Raw genomic sequence first — 14,782 nt, 5'->3', positions numbered from 1 at the left:
ATAGCATTCTCGAGCCTCTCAAGGCGATTATTGGCTCGAGATGGTGAAAACATACGCACTGGGGGTGGTTCCTCGGCTGCTGGAGGTGCCTCGGCCTCCATCGATGCTGGCTGAGGCTCGGGGCGGGCTGAGATGCTTCGGCTTCATCAACCTAATCCTCAGCTATCTCTGGGGCTGGTAGGACTAAAGCAAAGACCCCTGTCCGAACCCTGCGGACCATGCCCATCAAACGTATAGTCTCTAAACTCAGGGGAGCGGGTACACTCATCTTCTCAGCCCCGCGAATCGAATCCAAGAGACCCATGCCCAGCACTAATCTCGTAATGTAGGGGCCCGAGAAGATCGCTCCTAGTCTAGCATAGTGTCCCTGGTGTCTCATGTACTCGCCGAATGTGCCCTAAATGAATCGTGCACGCTCTACCATCGAAAGTACAAGACAGTGCCTCGACGGCTCAAAAACACCAAGATCGTCATCATGACCATTCACCCGACCTACCATGATGGCATGCAAATATCTGTATGCAGGTCGGGAAAGGCACGTCGCCTTGGACACCCCTGGCTCGTACTGACCTTGACCACATAGTACTCTATAAGCTCTCTACGGGGTCAAGGTTCCGTGATAATCGATAGCAAACGCGTGCATACTCCCTCTATATCCGTGAATGCCTTCCTCGCATAAGCCAAGTAGTACGAAAACTGCGTGATGCTCAAGCTATGGTGGCGTCCAAATACTCGAACTCGAATGGTGTCCAAACTGCTGAAGCTCGAATACGCTCTATCAAACTCGAATGAGGATAGCACCTCCAAAGGTAAACTCTGGATGGGCGACTTTTTAATCGCCAAAGCATCGCCGCCAACCACCTTCCCAAAACTAGATCCTCGATCTCATCAGCAAACTCATCTCCCTGCTGAAGCTCCCGCAGTATAGTCTTGTCCAAAAATCGAGTGTGTCCAAAACGGAGTCTCGACAAACGCTCATAATGGACCTGATGTTCGGGAATCGCAAATCGCATGCCCCTCGGGCTCGTGGGATGACTCACGTGGCCTCTAATCGGCTTGCTTCTTTGACCCTAGGGTGCCATGATCTGCAAAATTTAAACGAAATTGATCAAAACAAGTTGATAAAAACAATCGTGCGGAAATCCACACGGTCGGTGTGGAATTTCCGCACGCCGTGTGGATCCACGGGCGTGAGAACCGCACGACCACGTATCAACAATCCAAAAAAATACAACTTAATAATACTTCTAACTTTGTTCTAAAACATAAAATCATCGTTCCAATTGAAGAAACGAAGCATTATTAACCAGATTAATCGATAGAAACTATGAATTGACGAAGAAGATGATGAAAAGGGATTTACCGGGATGAGGAGGAGTGAGAAAATGAAGAGCCACCGGAAAGACTTCCCTAAAAATCCTACCAAACTGATGCTATGGACTCGGAGAGTACTGTGAGAGTGTTTTCAAGTGAAAAGGAGTCGTGAAGAGGGAGAGGAATCATCCTCTTTTAAACAGAACTCGCGACTTTTGGCCTTCTATGCATCCACAGGCGTGCGGAAATAACACTGCCGTGCCCCGGACCCTACAAGAGGCGGGCGCATAGCCCCGTAGCTTTCCACGATATCCGAGAAAAATATCAAGTCTTACACGCCCGTGCAGAAATCTCACCAGGCGTGGACATTTACATGCTCAACTCACAAGGGCAGCCCAGCAGCACTATGTTTTCTCGGGATGGAGGAACACCCTCATGAGATCTGCGGAGTCGCGAGAAATTACCCACGCCCTGTGTGGTTCACTGTGTCACCCACGGGGTGAGTCCACACTCCCCTGGTGCTCCTCGGGAAAATCGCCCAACTCGCGAGGGGTTTGCACGATCAAAGGCAGTACCCATTGGCGTGCGCCTGATTCAGTAGTCGTTCACGAGGCGCATGAGCACCATGCGCTCTCTACTGGATGAGCTCGCGAGATACACGCAACGGCGCATGGAAATTCCCATGCCGTGTTTTACTCTGGATGACTTTAGAAAAACTCGCAGCTCGCGCAGGACTATTCGATATGTTTACACACCCGAGCACCCGCTATATTATGCAAAATTTACCAGATAAAAACACGAAATAGAACTCAAATGACCAAACTTCGCCAACTCTCAACAAAACACACAATGAGTTCTTTTAAAAACCCACAATAAAATCACTGCACAGCACAAAGCACTTAAAGATTGAAACACGAAAGCACTTAACAGGTTTTATTCATGAAAACAAACTAAACTAAAAGGTGCGAGAACAATAAACTACTGGATTACCTCCGAAGAAGTTACTTTTATTTAACGTCACTAAGCTTGACTTATCTTTCTTACCTCACGGGGGTTCATAAATGAAGGTTGCCCTCTTACCCATGGCTTGAAAGCATGATGAGCAAAGTCTCTTGAGGGTAGAGGGTGTACTCTCGAGCTCGGACCACCTAGCAATGGTTCGTCCAACTTCCTTGGCTCATGTACGTCTCCAACAATCTTGGAGCGTTTTTCGAGTGTATGCTCTCCGAGCCCTCTTTCATTTCTCGAGAGCACCGTCTTCAAGATCCCGTAGATGTTTCTTCTCCAGATCGAACCAAGCATCATTACTTCTTCATTGCTCTCCTCTTGGTCGAACAAACCTTCATATGGATCCGGGTTGAATATTTCCTGCATATATTCATCAACAAGTTCATCAGTAGTGTCTAGAAAGTATAAACTATCATCAAAATCAAGAGAATGCCGCATGGCTTCAGCAAGGTGGTATGTGAGCTTGTCATCTCCAACTCTCAATGTGAGCTCTCCGCCGTCCATGTCAATCAATGCTTTGGAAGTCCGCAAGAACGGTCTCCCAAGTATCAAGGGTATATCCGCATCCTCATCGACATCTAGCACTACAAAGTTAACCAGAAAAATGTACTTGTCCATCTTGATAAGCACGTCTTCAATAATGCCTCTCGAATGTCGTACCATTTGGTCCGCCAATTGTAAAGTCATCCGAGTAGGCCTAGGCTCTCCTAAGCCTAGCTTTTGGAAGAAAGTATATGGCATGACGTTGATACTTCCCCCTGAATGCTCCAATGCCATTTCCTCACCTAAGTTGCCGATGTTACACGGAATGATGAAGCTTCCCGGGTCTTTCTTCTTATTCGACATGTTCTTTTGCAACACCACCCAGCATGAAGCATCTAGCACCACTGAAGCACTCTCCTCCAATTTCCTCTTGTTGGTCAATAGGTCTTTCAGGAACTTCGCGTACTTAGGCATTTGAGCCAATGCCTCTACAAAAGGAATATTGATGTGGAGTTGCTTGAACAGAATCAGGAACTTCTAATACTGTTCATCCCCTTGGTTATTCTTCAATCTAGAGGGGTAAGGGATTCTTGGCTTGAATGGTGGGGGTGCCACCTTTTTCTCTTTATTTACTCCCTCCTCAACCTCTACAACCACGGGTGCGTGTTCTTTCGGCTTTTCATTCAGAAGCCTTCCTTCAACCTCACGACCACTTCTCAAAGTGATCGCCTTCACATATTCTCTAGGATTGGTTTTCGTGTTGCTTGGTAAACTTCCATGTGGCTGATAAGTGCTTGAGTAGACATATTTTTATCTATGTTTTACATGCATTGAGCATCATTTTTACTGTGGTTTATGTCTCATATTGTGTATTTGGTGTTCTTTTATGCATATAGGTTGTGAATGCCTTCAAGAGTAAAAAGGAAACAAAGATAGGCTATAAAGACACAATGTTGGGAGTTCTTGTTCAATTCAAGGACCAAAATACGAGAGGAGTTCATAAACATAGAGATGTGTTCCAACTTCCAAGAAGATTGTAGTCAAATCACTAGTTGGAAGGGCACAAAATCAGTCACATCTTCATGTTCCTTATCTTTGTGAAGATTGCAAGACCTCTCAAAGATACGTCGATGAAGAAAAGTTTTATAGCCTACCACATGGATGTGTGCCCGGACATGTGGCCTCAAGAGAAGAGTATTTGGATCACGTTTTGTGAAAAGTACTGCAGCAATTTTACTGTAATAATTTTCCTGTAGCAGTACTGTAGCAAAGTTATTGTTCACGCGCCCGCGTGGAAATTTCTGCAGCCCACGCGGCCGCGTGGAAAATCCACACGGGCGCGTGAGGGCACGTGACAGGCGTGATTTTTGGCTTTAAATAGGCCGTTTGCCCTATTTTGGGAGAGACTTTTGGCGAGGGTTTTGGCTAGCACTTTGAAGGCAAGGTGGCTAAGGTTTTGGAGGAGGTCTTTGGCGATATTGGTGGGTGTCCATCACCAACTTTGATCGATCTTCTCTCCGTCATAGAAAAGGGGGAGCCTTCGGTGACCTAGCTTCGGAGAAGGATTCTTCAAGACGTTTGGCGACCCATCAAGGCCATCATCACGAATTTAAGGGGGTTTTACTTCATGGCTTTCATTGCTTTTCATTGTAATAATCATTGTTTTGTAACTTGCTCCATGGAGGGCTAAACCTTAGTAGGTATTTGGGCATGTGAACCCTAGGATTTATGTTTTTGTAATGATTTGCTTTATGTTTCTATTAATTCGAGTTGATTTGAGTTTTAACCTTGTATTCCCATTGCTTTCTTGTTTAATTAATCCTTGAGGTTGATTGGATTTGCATGATTTGTTACTTTGATGTGACAGAGGTCTCCATTAGAGTTAGAACGTCAAGGTTAAAGAGGCTTGAGAGGGTGAGTCATGAGATAGCGGAGTGTCCCCTCTCCCTTCCGATTGAGTGTTTCCTATCTCCGTATTCCCTAAACTCTATGCAACCATATTTGGTGTGAGGCGTGAGATTGAGAGATTTCTCCGCCGGAACCTTGTAGGGGGTTAGAGATCCTTCGCCGGGAATTAGGGTTGGATCTATCCTTAGGAATCGGTTTAACTCTTAGGTGTCCCTAGAGCGTATTGCGGTCATATGGGGTGTGAGGTGTTGAGATTGAGGGACCTTGTAGGGGACTAGTACCGGTGGCTTGGAGGCAAGAACCTGTTGTTCTTGGATTACCTCGACTCATTAGACTCGGTTTAGATGCATTTAGTGAATCGTGAGTTTCATGTTAGATCCTAGGGGGAGCATTGCCCGGATACCTCATCTTTATTGATTGAGATCTCCTTTACTCGTTTTCTTGCTCGCTTGTTTGCTTATTAATTCTCTTACAATTAGTTCATTTCATCATATCGATTGATTTTGACTAGATAACTAAGAATTGGTTAATACTAATACTTCCGTTCCCTGTGGATTCGACTACCCACTCACGGGGGTAATTATTACTTCGACACCCGTGCACTTGCGGTACATACACGCATATTCGGACGTGTCAGTGGCCTTTCGAAGAGAGATTTTGCAATTTGCCCCACCGATTTTTCAAGGTTGTACAAGGAGGCGGTATGATTGCGAAGTGTAGCCTCGACTGATTCAAACCTTGTATTTGCCGATTGAACAAATCTAGCTAAGTGCTTCTCCAAATCCGTCATTCGGGTTTCCAAGCCTGAAATTCTATTTTCCACTTGAGGGGCTTGTTGCTGTCGTTGGAAACCCGATGGCCCCATGGTCTTCTGTGGTCCTTGATTACTCCATGAAAAATTGGGATGATTCTTCCAACCTGAATTGTAGGTGTTGTTGTATGGATTCCCTTGAGGTCTCATGCCATTACCTACAAAGTCAACGTTCTCAACTTAAGAAACATCACCAATGACGATTGGGCAATCAGAGGAAGCATGTCCTCTACCACAACCGGTACAATTGGTCACGGCAGCAACTCTATTCGAAGCTATAAGATCTAGCTTCTTACTCAAACTCTCCACTTGGGCTGCCAATGAAGTTACCGCATCAATTTCATCGAGACCGGCCACATTTTTCTTCTCCCTAGAATTCCACTGGTAGCTATTTAACCCTATTTCCTCAATCAATTGATGAGCCTCATCGGGGGTCTTGCTACCTAAGGTACCTCCTGCTGCCGCATCCAAGAGTTGCCTTGTACTCGGGTTCAAACCATTGTAGAAGGTTTGAACAATCATCCACTCCGGTAATCCGTGTTGCGGACACTTTCGCAGGAGTTCCTTGAACCTTTACCATGTCTCAAATAGAGACTCCAATTCCAACTGCACAAAAGATGAAATCTCATTCCTAAGCTTTGCTGATTTTCCGGGAGGGAAATAACGGGCTAGAAAAGCTTCTACCATCTCCTCCCATTTAGTGATTGATGCTCTAGGTAATGAGTGTAGCCACCACTTTGCTCTCCCCTTTAAGGAAAATGGGAAGGCTCGAATCTAATGGCATCATCCGTCACACCATTTATCTTCGACATATCGCACCTCGAGGAAGCTCTCTATGTGATCTGTTTGGATCCTCATCTGCCAAAACCGTTTAATTGTGCGGACTGCTGCAGACATATGGATGAATGCTCGGCTTTAGCTCGAAGTTCTGAAATTTGTAATTGGGGGACGCATAATACTCGATTATGTCCCCAACACTGAAGATGCAGCATAATCGGATAGTGTTCGCTTGTTGCTCATTTTGCTCTCGCCATGTTTTCGGATCCTTCTACTTCAAATCAGTCTGGATTATCTTTGTTCTTGCCCGAGGTTCTTTCCCTTTTTCTTCTAAGTTTACGTTCAAGCTCAGGGTCTCCTTCAATCAATATTAATGGATTCCCTCGGGTCATAACCTGGAGCTGCACCAAAAAGAAAGAAAAAGATAATCATAATGATAATAGAATAAGAAGATATGAATTAGAATGTGTGGTGAAATAGCTAAGAAAACAAAGTGCAAAGTATCTCTAAACGCCTAGCTCCCCGGCAACGGCGCCAAAAACTTGACAAGATCCCCTTGCGTATATCCTGCAAGTGCACGGGTTTGTCGAAGTAATAATCCCGGGTGAGCGGGTATCGAATCCACAGGGAGTAGGGAGTAAAGACACTTAATTCGATTCTTAGCTATGTGGAATATCAACAATGATAAGTGTGACAATGATTCAATTCTCAACAATTAAAAGCAACAAGTATGAGAGCAAAAGTAAGGAGGAGGTAAGGCAATCGATAAAGATCGGGTACTCGGATGATGCTTCACCTAGGATAATCGCTTCAAGTGCAAGAACTCTCTATTATGCTTCCTAATAAATGCAATCGTGAGTCATGGAAATCCTTACATACATAGTCCCAAATCTAAGGTCAACTATGCCTAACTCTATTCATGTCCCAGAGGAGAGATTAAATAACCTCTCAACCTCGCACTCGAATAAAGTTGCAATGAGCTCTAGGGATTCCAAGTGATAAATCTCTTCCTAATTATAGACCTAACCATTTGGTCCAGGTGGAAGGTCCCAAACCACAATTAAGCCCTAGATACTAAGATCCCCTTAACGCTTCACTCCGTTGCACGCGCAATTAGGCCCCAGCGGAGATTCATCCCTTAGACCATTCACTCTATTATGGCCACAATGAACTCGAGGAACGGAGGTAGAATCTATCACGTCGGAGGGGAAATGGGACGCTCCTGTACATCTCGACTCACTGATAAGTGCTTGTGCGATATGAAGGCGAAGCGTTCATTCCTTATGTTGAGCATTACTTTCCTCAGTTTTCTACATTAATATGTGTGTTTTTATGTTACTTTTACGCAGGTAGGGTTGTGAGGCTGTGTATGAAGGAAATGGGCCAATGTGGATCATAATGCACCTATTTTGGAGGAGATCTTGTTAAGGTTCAAACGCGAAGACATAGGTCAGGTGTGAGATGCTAGAGTGTGTGCCAACCTCCTCGCATTCGAGTGAGCACATCTATTTGGAGGGTCACAAAGGCAGTCACGCTCGAGCATTCCGACTTATGCATATAAGAACAAGAGCCCCGCCAACATGTACATCATTAAGGAAGAAGGTGATTCACGATGTGAACGTGTGCCCGTTTGCGTTACCCCGATGAAAGTATGGAATTGGGAAGTTAATCAGGTCGAAGATTGTAGCAGAGCACTGCAGTAACACCGTAGCAATTACTGTAGCAACATTGTTCACAGCGCCGAGAAATCGGAGAAAGCGAGAGAATCCACACGGGCATGTGGAAATTATCGACGCTCATGTGGAAATTCCGCGCAGGCGCTGTATCGCCCACGCCCGTGGAGTTGCCCGATTCCAGCCCTATTTAAAGGCGATTCAGCCCCGATTTTGGTATTCTTTTCTCCATCTTTTCCCCAACTTGTGAGAGAGCTTCGGCTAGGGTTTCGAGGGATATTTGCCAAGGTTTTGGAGGGGTTCTATGTCTCTGACATCGTGATTCCATTAGGAAGAAGGTTGGTAGGGGAGCTTCCATCGAGGCGTATCCTATACCGGACGAAGGAATCCTTGGACGACGAGTAGAGGACTTTCCACAAGACCATCAACACGACCATCGTGGGGGTTTCTTTATGGATTCATTGCTTTTACATTCGATTTATTTGATTATACTAAGCTCCATGGAGAGCTAAACCCCTAGCGGGTACTTGGATGATTGTGAACCCTAGGATGTATTCATTTCATTGAACTTCTTTATTATGCTTTCAATAAATTGATGTTTATTGTGAGTTCCAACCTTGAATGCTTGATTAAATGAACATTTCCCCTAGAGTGACACTAGGGTTGAGAGTTCTTGTTGGTAACCTTGTGAGTGAGTGACACACCACTAGCGTTAGACAAAGCTAGGTTGGAGAGGGTTGAGAGGATGAGTCGAGAGGTACAGTAGCGTTCCCTTTTCCCTCCGACGTGATAGATTCTACCTCCGTTCCTCGAGTTCTTTGCGGCCATAATAGAGTGAATGGTCTAAGGGATGAACCTCCACTGGGGCCTAGTTGCGCATGTAATGGGGTGAAGCGTTGAGAGGATCTTAGTATCTAGGGCTTAATTGTGGCTAGGGCCCTTCCACCTGGACCAAAGGGGTAGGTCTATATTTTGGAAGAGATTTATCACTTGGAATCCCTAGAGCTCAGTGCAACTTTATGCGAGTGCGAGGTGTTGAGATTGTTCGATTTCTCCTCCGGGACATGTATAGAGTTAGCATAGTTGACCTTAGATTTGGGACTATGTATGTAAGGATTTCCACGACTCACCATTGCATTGATTAGGAAGCATAATAGAGAGTTCTTGCACTTGAAGTGATCATCCTAGGTGAAGCATTATTCGAGTACCCCCATTCTTTATCGATTGCCTTACCCTCTTCTTACTTTTTGCTCTTTCACTTATTGTTTTTTTATTGTTGAGAATTGAATCAATTCACACTTATCACTATTGATATTCCACATAGCTAAGAATCAAATTAAGTATTTTCACTCCCTACTCCCTGTGGATTTGACCCGCTCACCCGGGATTATTACTTCGACAAGCCCGTGCACTTGTGGGATATAAGCAAGGGTACCTTGTCAAGTTTTTGGCGCAGTTGCCGGGGACTAGGAGTTTAGAGATACTTTTGCACTTTGTTTTTCTTAGCTATTTACCCTTCATTCTATTTCATATCTTCTTATTCTATCATCATTCGATTTTCTTTTTCTTTACTTTTTGGTGTAGCTCCGTGTTATGACCCGAGGGAAATCCATTAATATTGATTGAAGGAGACCTTTTAGCTTGAATGTACACTTGAAGGAAAGCGGAAAGAACTCAGTCGAGAACAGACCCTAATCCAGTGATTTGGAAGTAGAAGGATCGACAACATGGTGGAGCAGAATGTGCGAGAACGGACACTATCCGATTATGCGGACCTTCGAGTGTTGGGGACACAATCGAGTATTGTGCGTCCCCCAATTACAGCTCAGAATTTCGAGTTAAAGCCGGCATTCATCGATATGTTGTAGCGATCGCACAATTCAACGGTTTGGTCGATGAGGATCCCAAACAGATCACATAGAGAGCTTCCTCGAGGGTGTGTGACATGTCGAAGATCAATGGTGTGACGGATGATGCCATCAAATTGAGAGCCTTCCCATTTTTCCTTAAAGGGGAAAGCAAAGCGTTGGCTACACTCATTGCCTAGGGCATCAATCACTACATGGGAGGAGATGGTAGAAGCTTTTTCTAGCACGTTATTTCCCTCCCAGAAAATCAGCCAAGCTTAGGAATGAGATCTCATCCTTTATGAAATTGGAATTGGAATCTCTATTTGAGACATGGGAGCAGTTCAAGGAACTCCTGCGAAAAGTGTCCGTAACACGGATTTCCGAGTGGATGATTGTTCAAACCTTCTACAATGGGTTGAATGCGGTACAAGACAACTCTTGGATGCGCGGTGGAGGTACCTTAGGTAGCAAGACCCCCGACGAGGGCTCGTCAATTGATTGAGGAAATGGGGTTAAATAGCTACCAGTGGAACGCGAGGGAGAAGAAAAAGGTGGCCGGTCTCCATGAAATTGATGCGGTAACTTCATTGGCGGCCAAAGTGGAGAGTTTGAGTAAGAAGCTAGATCTTATAGCTTCGAATAGAGTTCGTGACCGTAACCAATTGCACCGGTTGTGGTGGAGGACATGCTCCTCCGATTGCCCAATTGTCATTGGTGATGTTTCTTCGAGTTGAGAATGTCGACTTTGTAGGTAATGGAAGGAGACCTCAAGGGAATCCATACAGCAACACCTACAATTCAGGTTGGAAGAATCATCCCAACTTTTCATGGAGTAATCAAGGCCCACAGAAGACCATGGGGCCATCGGGGTTCCAACAACAACAACAACAACAAGCCCCTCAAGTGGAAAAACAGAATTTCTGGCTTGGAAACCCGAATGACGGATTTGGAGAAGCACTTGGCTAGATTTGTTCAATCGGCAAATACAAGGTTTGAATCGATCGAGGCTACACTTCGCAATCACACCGCCTCCTTGCACAACCTTGAAAATCAAGTGGGGCAAATTCGAAATCTCTTTCCAAAAGGCCACATGAGAGTTTACCAAGCAACACGGAAACCAACCCGAGAGAACATGTGAAGGCGATCGCTTTGAGAAGAGGTCGTGAGGTTGAAGGGAGGTGATAAACGTCTAAAAGTACGTATTCTGCATGTATTTGTTTTGTATGATTCTTTATATTTATTTGTTGAATCGATGCCCTTTTGGTTTAAATTGTGTTATTTTTACATTTCAGGCCCATTTGAAGCCTTGGGGCCTCGGCGACGCGATTAGGGATGAATTCAGCAACAAAGCGGCGTTTCCGGTCCGGGATCACTGTAGCACATCACTGCAGCAGTTTTAATGTAGCAGTTCACTGTAGCAGTCGCTGTAGCTCATCGCGGGCTTCTCAGCAGAAATCTGAAATTCCCGAGAGGTCGGCATACGGCCGGTATACTGACCCGTTTACCGATCGGGATCTGGGCATATATAAGGCTTGTTAGGGCATCAATTAAGGGACTTTTGGCCACCACTCTCCACCATCATCCTCTAGAGCTTCAAGGCTGCGGGAGAAGGCAGATCTGAGGGGCAAATCGAAGGGAGAAGAAGGTTATACTCAAGGAAAACGATCTAGGAGCTCGCCGGGCAGCGATCCGACGAGTTCTCATCACCACCTTCTAGTCTTCATCTTAGGGAGTTTGTTATGAGCTTTTCTTTTGTATCTCTTATCTTCTACACTTACTCCTTTGTTGATGACGAACTAGACTCCCAAGGTCACCGGGCATCCGGTGAACCTTGGGATGAACTTGCTTGTATAGATGCTTTGATTTACATTTATGGTTTTGTGATCCTTGTTTGGTGCTTTTGAATGCTTGGGTATGCATGAGAACTCTGTATATCCATACTTAGACAATACTAGGTTGCATGACCATTGCCCTATTGTTAGACTCACCAAGCTTGGAAGGGATATATGTATGAATACACCATGACCATTGGGTATTTCATACCCTTCCAACCATTAGGGCTGTACCTAGATTGAGTTTCGGCCCTAATTTGAGATCCCCCTAATTGTAATGCGATGGTAGAAGGATTTGGTCGGAAGAGATTCCGAGCCAATACTCTTATTGGATTAGCTATTACCGCCGTGACCATCGGGGTGATCTATTTTTGGATGTCTCTTGGTCCAACCACCGTTGCCTTTGTAATTCTAGCATCCATCTAGCTTTAGTAGTCCCGAGGGGATCCTCGCCCGGGGACCTCGCACTTCCATTGTTACTTGCTTCCTTAGTATGCTTGTGTGGTGAGCCTTAGTTCTTGTGTTTATAGTTTCTTTTCTTTTGTTATTTTCCTTATCTTGTTTTAATCCTATATTTGGTAGACTAGACAGTGTCATCTAGGGGGGAGTAATAGCAGCTCTTGGGACCCCAGGGAATACGACCCCTGTGTCACGCATAGGGTATTACTTGACGACCCGTGCGCTTGTGGATTTCAATCAAGTTTTTGGCACCGTTGCCGGGGAACTCCAAGAATGCTACGAAAACCTTTAGCTCACTGCTCTAGTTATTTATCTTTGTCGTTGTGAATATTTGTCTTTGTATGTGTCATTTACAATTTTGTGCATATTTACTTATTTTGTTTCTTTCGTGTTTTCTGTGATAGCTTATTTTTGTTAGTTTTATCTATTTACATAGGGCCATGGACTTTGAAAGAAAACTTTTTGGCGCTAAAATGTATGCACTTGAGAGAGAAATGGAAGAATTAGATGCCAAGAGAGCATACCAAAGTGATCCATCCCTGGATTTTCAAGGAAAATTATTGGGTGCTAAGATGTATGCACTTGAGAAAGAAATGGAAGAATTAAATGCCAAAAGAGCATGCCCAAATGATACGGCCCTGGATTTTCAAGAAAAGCTCTTGGCCTCAAAAATCTATGCACTTGAGCAACAAATACGCATGAGCACCGCGAATACCTATGCACTTGAAGAAAGGTTGAAAAAATTTTTGGCCATGAGAGCAACCCCAACCTATCCACAACAATTGGGTCCATATCAACCCCAAGTTTCTCAATTTCAGCCCCAACAACAACCAAAAAGAATTTTCACCACTGAAGATATTCTAGCAAGGTTTATGATCGGCACAGAGCTACATTTTACGCATAATGAAAAGAAACTTGATGAGCTTGTTACAGTACTAAAGAGTGTTCAAACGTCAATCCAAGCACTTGAGAACCAAGTCAGGCAACTTGTTAGTAAGTTTCATATTTCTTGGTAGTTCTTATGCAACCTCAAGCCGGGATGAACACACTATTTTCAAGCCTCCCTAGGTAAGAAAGAGGTACGTCGAGCTAATGACGTTAAACAAGCGCTTCTTGGGAGGCAACCCAAGTTCCTTACATTTCTTGTAGTCTTTTTCTCATTTGTGTTGTTTTTGCTTAACTTGTGTTTTTTTAGTGTGGTTTTGGCTTTTAGTTGTGTTTTCATCATTTTTTCTTAGTTCATTAGCCTTTGTATTATTTTTGTTTTGCCATGTGATCTTTGATTAATTCTTGTTCTTGATGCATTCTTGTTGATATTTTAAGTGTTTATTCGATGTTTCCGGCTTTGATTTTCAAGGTTTGATCCATAAGCGAAGTGTGCGAAATGTGCAAAGTGTGGAGAAAAGTTGTTGTGTGTCAGGAAAATCCCGAGGACCATCCTTGCGGCCACAAGGATGCCCCTCGGGACTCATCCAGAGAGTCTTGAGGACCATCCTTGCGGCCGCAAGGATGCCCCTCAAGACTACCCGAGTGAGGGCATTATATGTGGGGTTTTGAGACTGCTACTATTCATTCTTCTTCCCCATTCTTCTAACCGTTTCTCCCTCATTTCTCCACCGGTTTTCATCATTTTTTTTTGCTCTAGTTTGCTCTTCTCCTGCTCTTTTCCATTTTAGTAACAAAAATTTGGAGTTTGAGCAAGTTTTTGGCCGGATCCAACCAATTAATCCACCCGTCTTACTCTAGGGCAAGGGTTTGACCTCTCACTCTACCCTTGAGTTCTTCTTGTTCTTGTGGGTGAAATCTCTTGGATTTTTTTGTTGGTTTGTGAATGCTTAATGATTATCAATGTGTTTTTTTCTTGATTTGTAAAATTTTTTTGGCTACTTTTTACAAGCAAAGTGCTTGCAAAAATTTTTCCGAAATCACCGTAGCACTCGGGCATTTTTCTTGATTTTTCTTCATTCTTTTTGATGCCCACTTTGCTTGTAACTTGGTTAGATGATCTCCACTTGCATCACATGGACATTCTTTTTTTGTTTTTGTTTTTCTTTTTACCTCTATGTTTTTGTTTGCTTTTTTTGTGTTGTTAGTTGTTTATCGTGTTTGTTTTTGATGGGTGTGTGATTAGATGCCTTGAGGTGATGTTCTTTTTCTACCTTGCAGGGGTGGAATTAGGGACATCAAGCACACTTTCTTCCTCCATCATCTACCATGATCTTTGGTGGTCACCTCGATCTCATGGACTTCAAGACTCACGCTTTGAGACTCGGGGAAGTTCACGAAACCCTCTTACTATGTTTTTATTGTCTATCTTGTTGCATTCTACTGATTAGGCACATTGAGGGCAATGTGCATCTTTAAGTGGGGGTGGAGTTCTGTGAACTTTGAAAATGTTTGCATTTGCATGCTTGATTACCTATGATAGCTATGATTTTATTGTTAAGGACTTCCTAGCTTGGTAGAATGATAGTTGTGAGTTGTACTTTATTTGTGCTTGAATGTAGTTCTGTATCATCTCTAGTGCACCTATATACATGTTCATGAGCACTTCTACCTTGTACACTCCAACCTACCCATCATTTTGACTTGGGCATTAATTTGTTAAATTCTATCTTCAATGCACTTTTTAAGAGCTTTTTGTGTTCCTTTATTGTTTCTCTACCT

At 44.0% G+C, this 14,782-nt stretch overlaps 2 non-coding genes across 2 annotated transcripts; one reads left to right on the top strand and one right to left on the bottom strand.

The window, feature by feature from the left end:
- The first annotated feature begins 6,056 nt into the window (after positions 1-6,056).
- LOC120264035 lies at positions 6,057-6,163 on the top strand. Its single transcript, XR_005537217.1, has one exon. It is a non-coding gene; the product is annotated as a small nucleolar RNA R71 (small nucleolar RNA).
- Positions 6,164-10,095: 3,932 nt separating this feature from the next.
- LOC120264129 lies at positions 10,096-10,203 on the bottom strand. The gene has a single exon (XR_005537305.1). It is a non-coding gene; the product is annotated as a small nucleolar RNA R71 (small nucleolar RNA).
- Between the last annotated feature and the right edge of the window lie 4,579 nt (positions 10,204-14,782).

This window comes from Dioscorea cayenensis, chromosome 6 (genome assembly GCF_009730915.1).
Source record: "Dioscorea cayenensis subsp. rotundata cultivar TDr96_F1 chromosome 6, TDr96_F1_v2_PseudoChromosome.rev07_lg8_w22 25.fasta, whole genome shotgun sequence".
NCBI classification, from domain to species: domain Eukaryota; kingdom Viridiplantae; phylum Streptophyta; class Magnoliopsida; order Dioscoreales; family Dioscoreaceae; genus Dioscorea; species Dioscorea cayenensis.
Note: the sequence above shows the minus strand (reverse complement) of the source record. Positions and strands in the feature narration are given on the sequence as shown.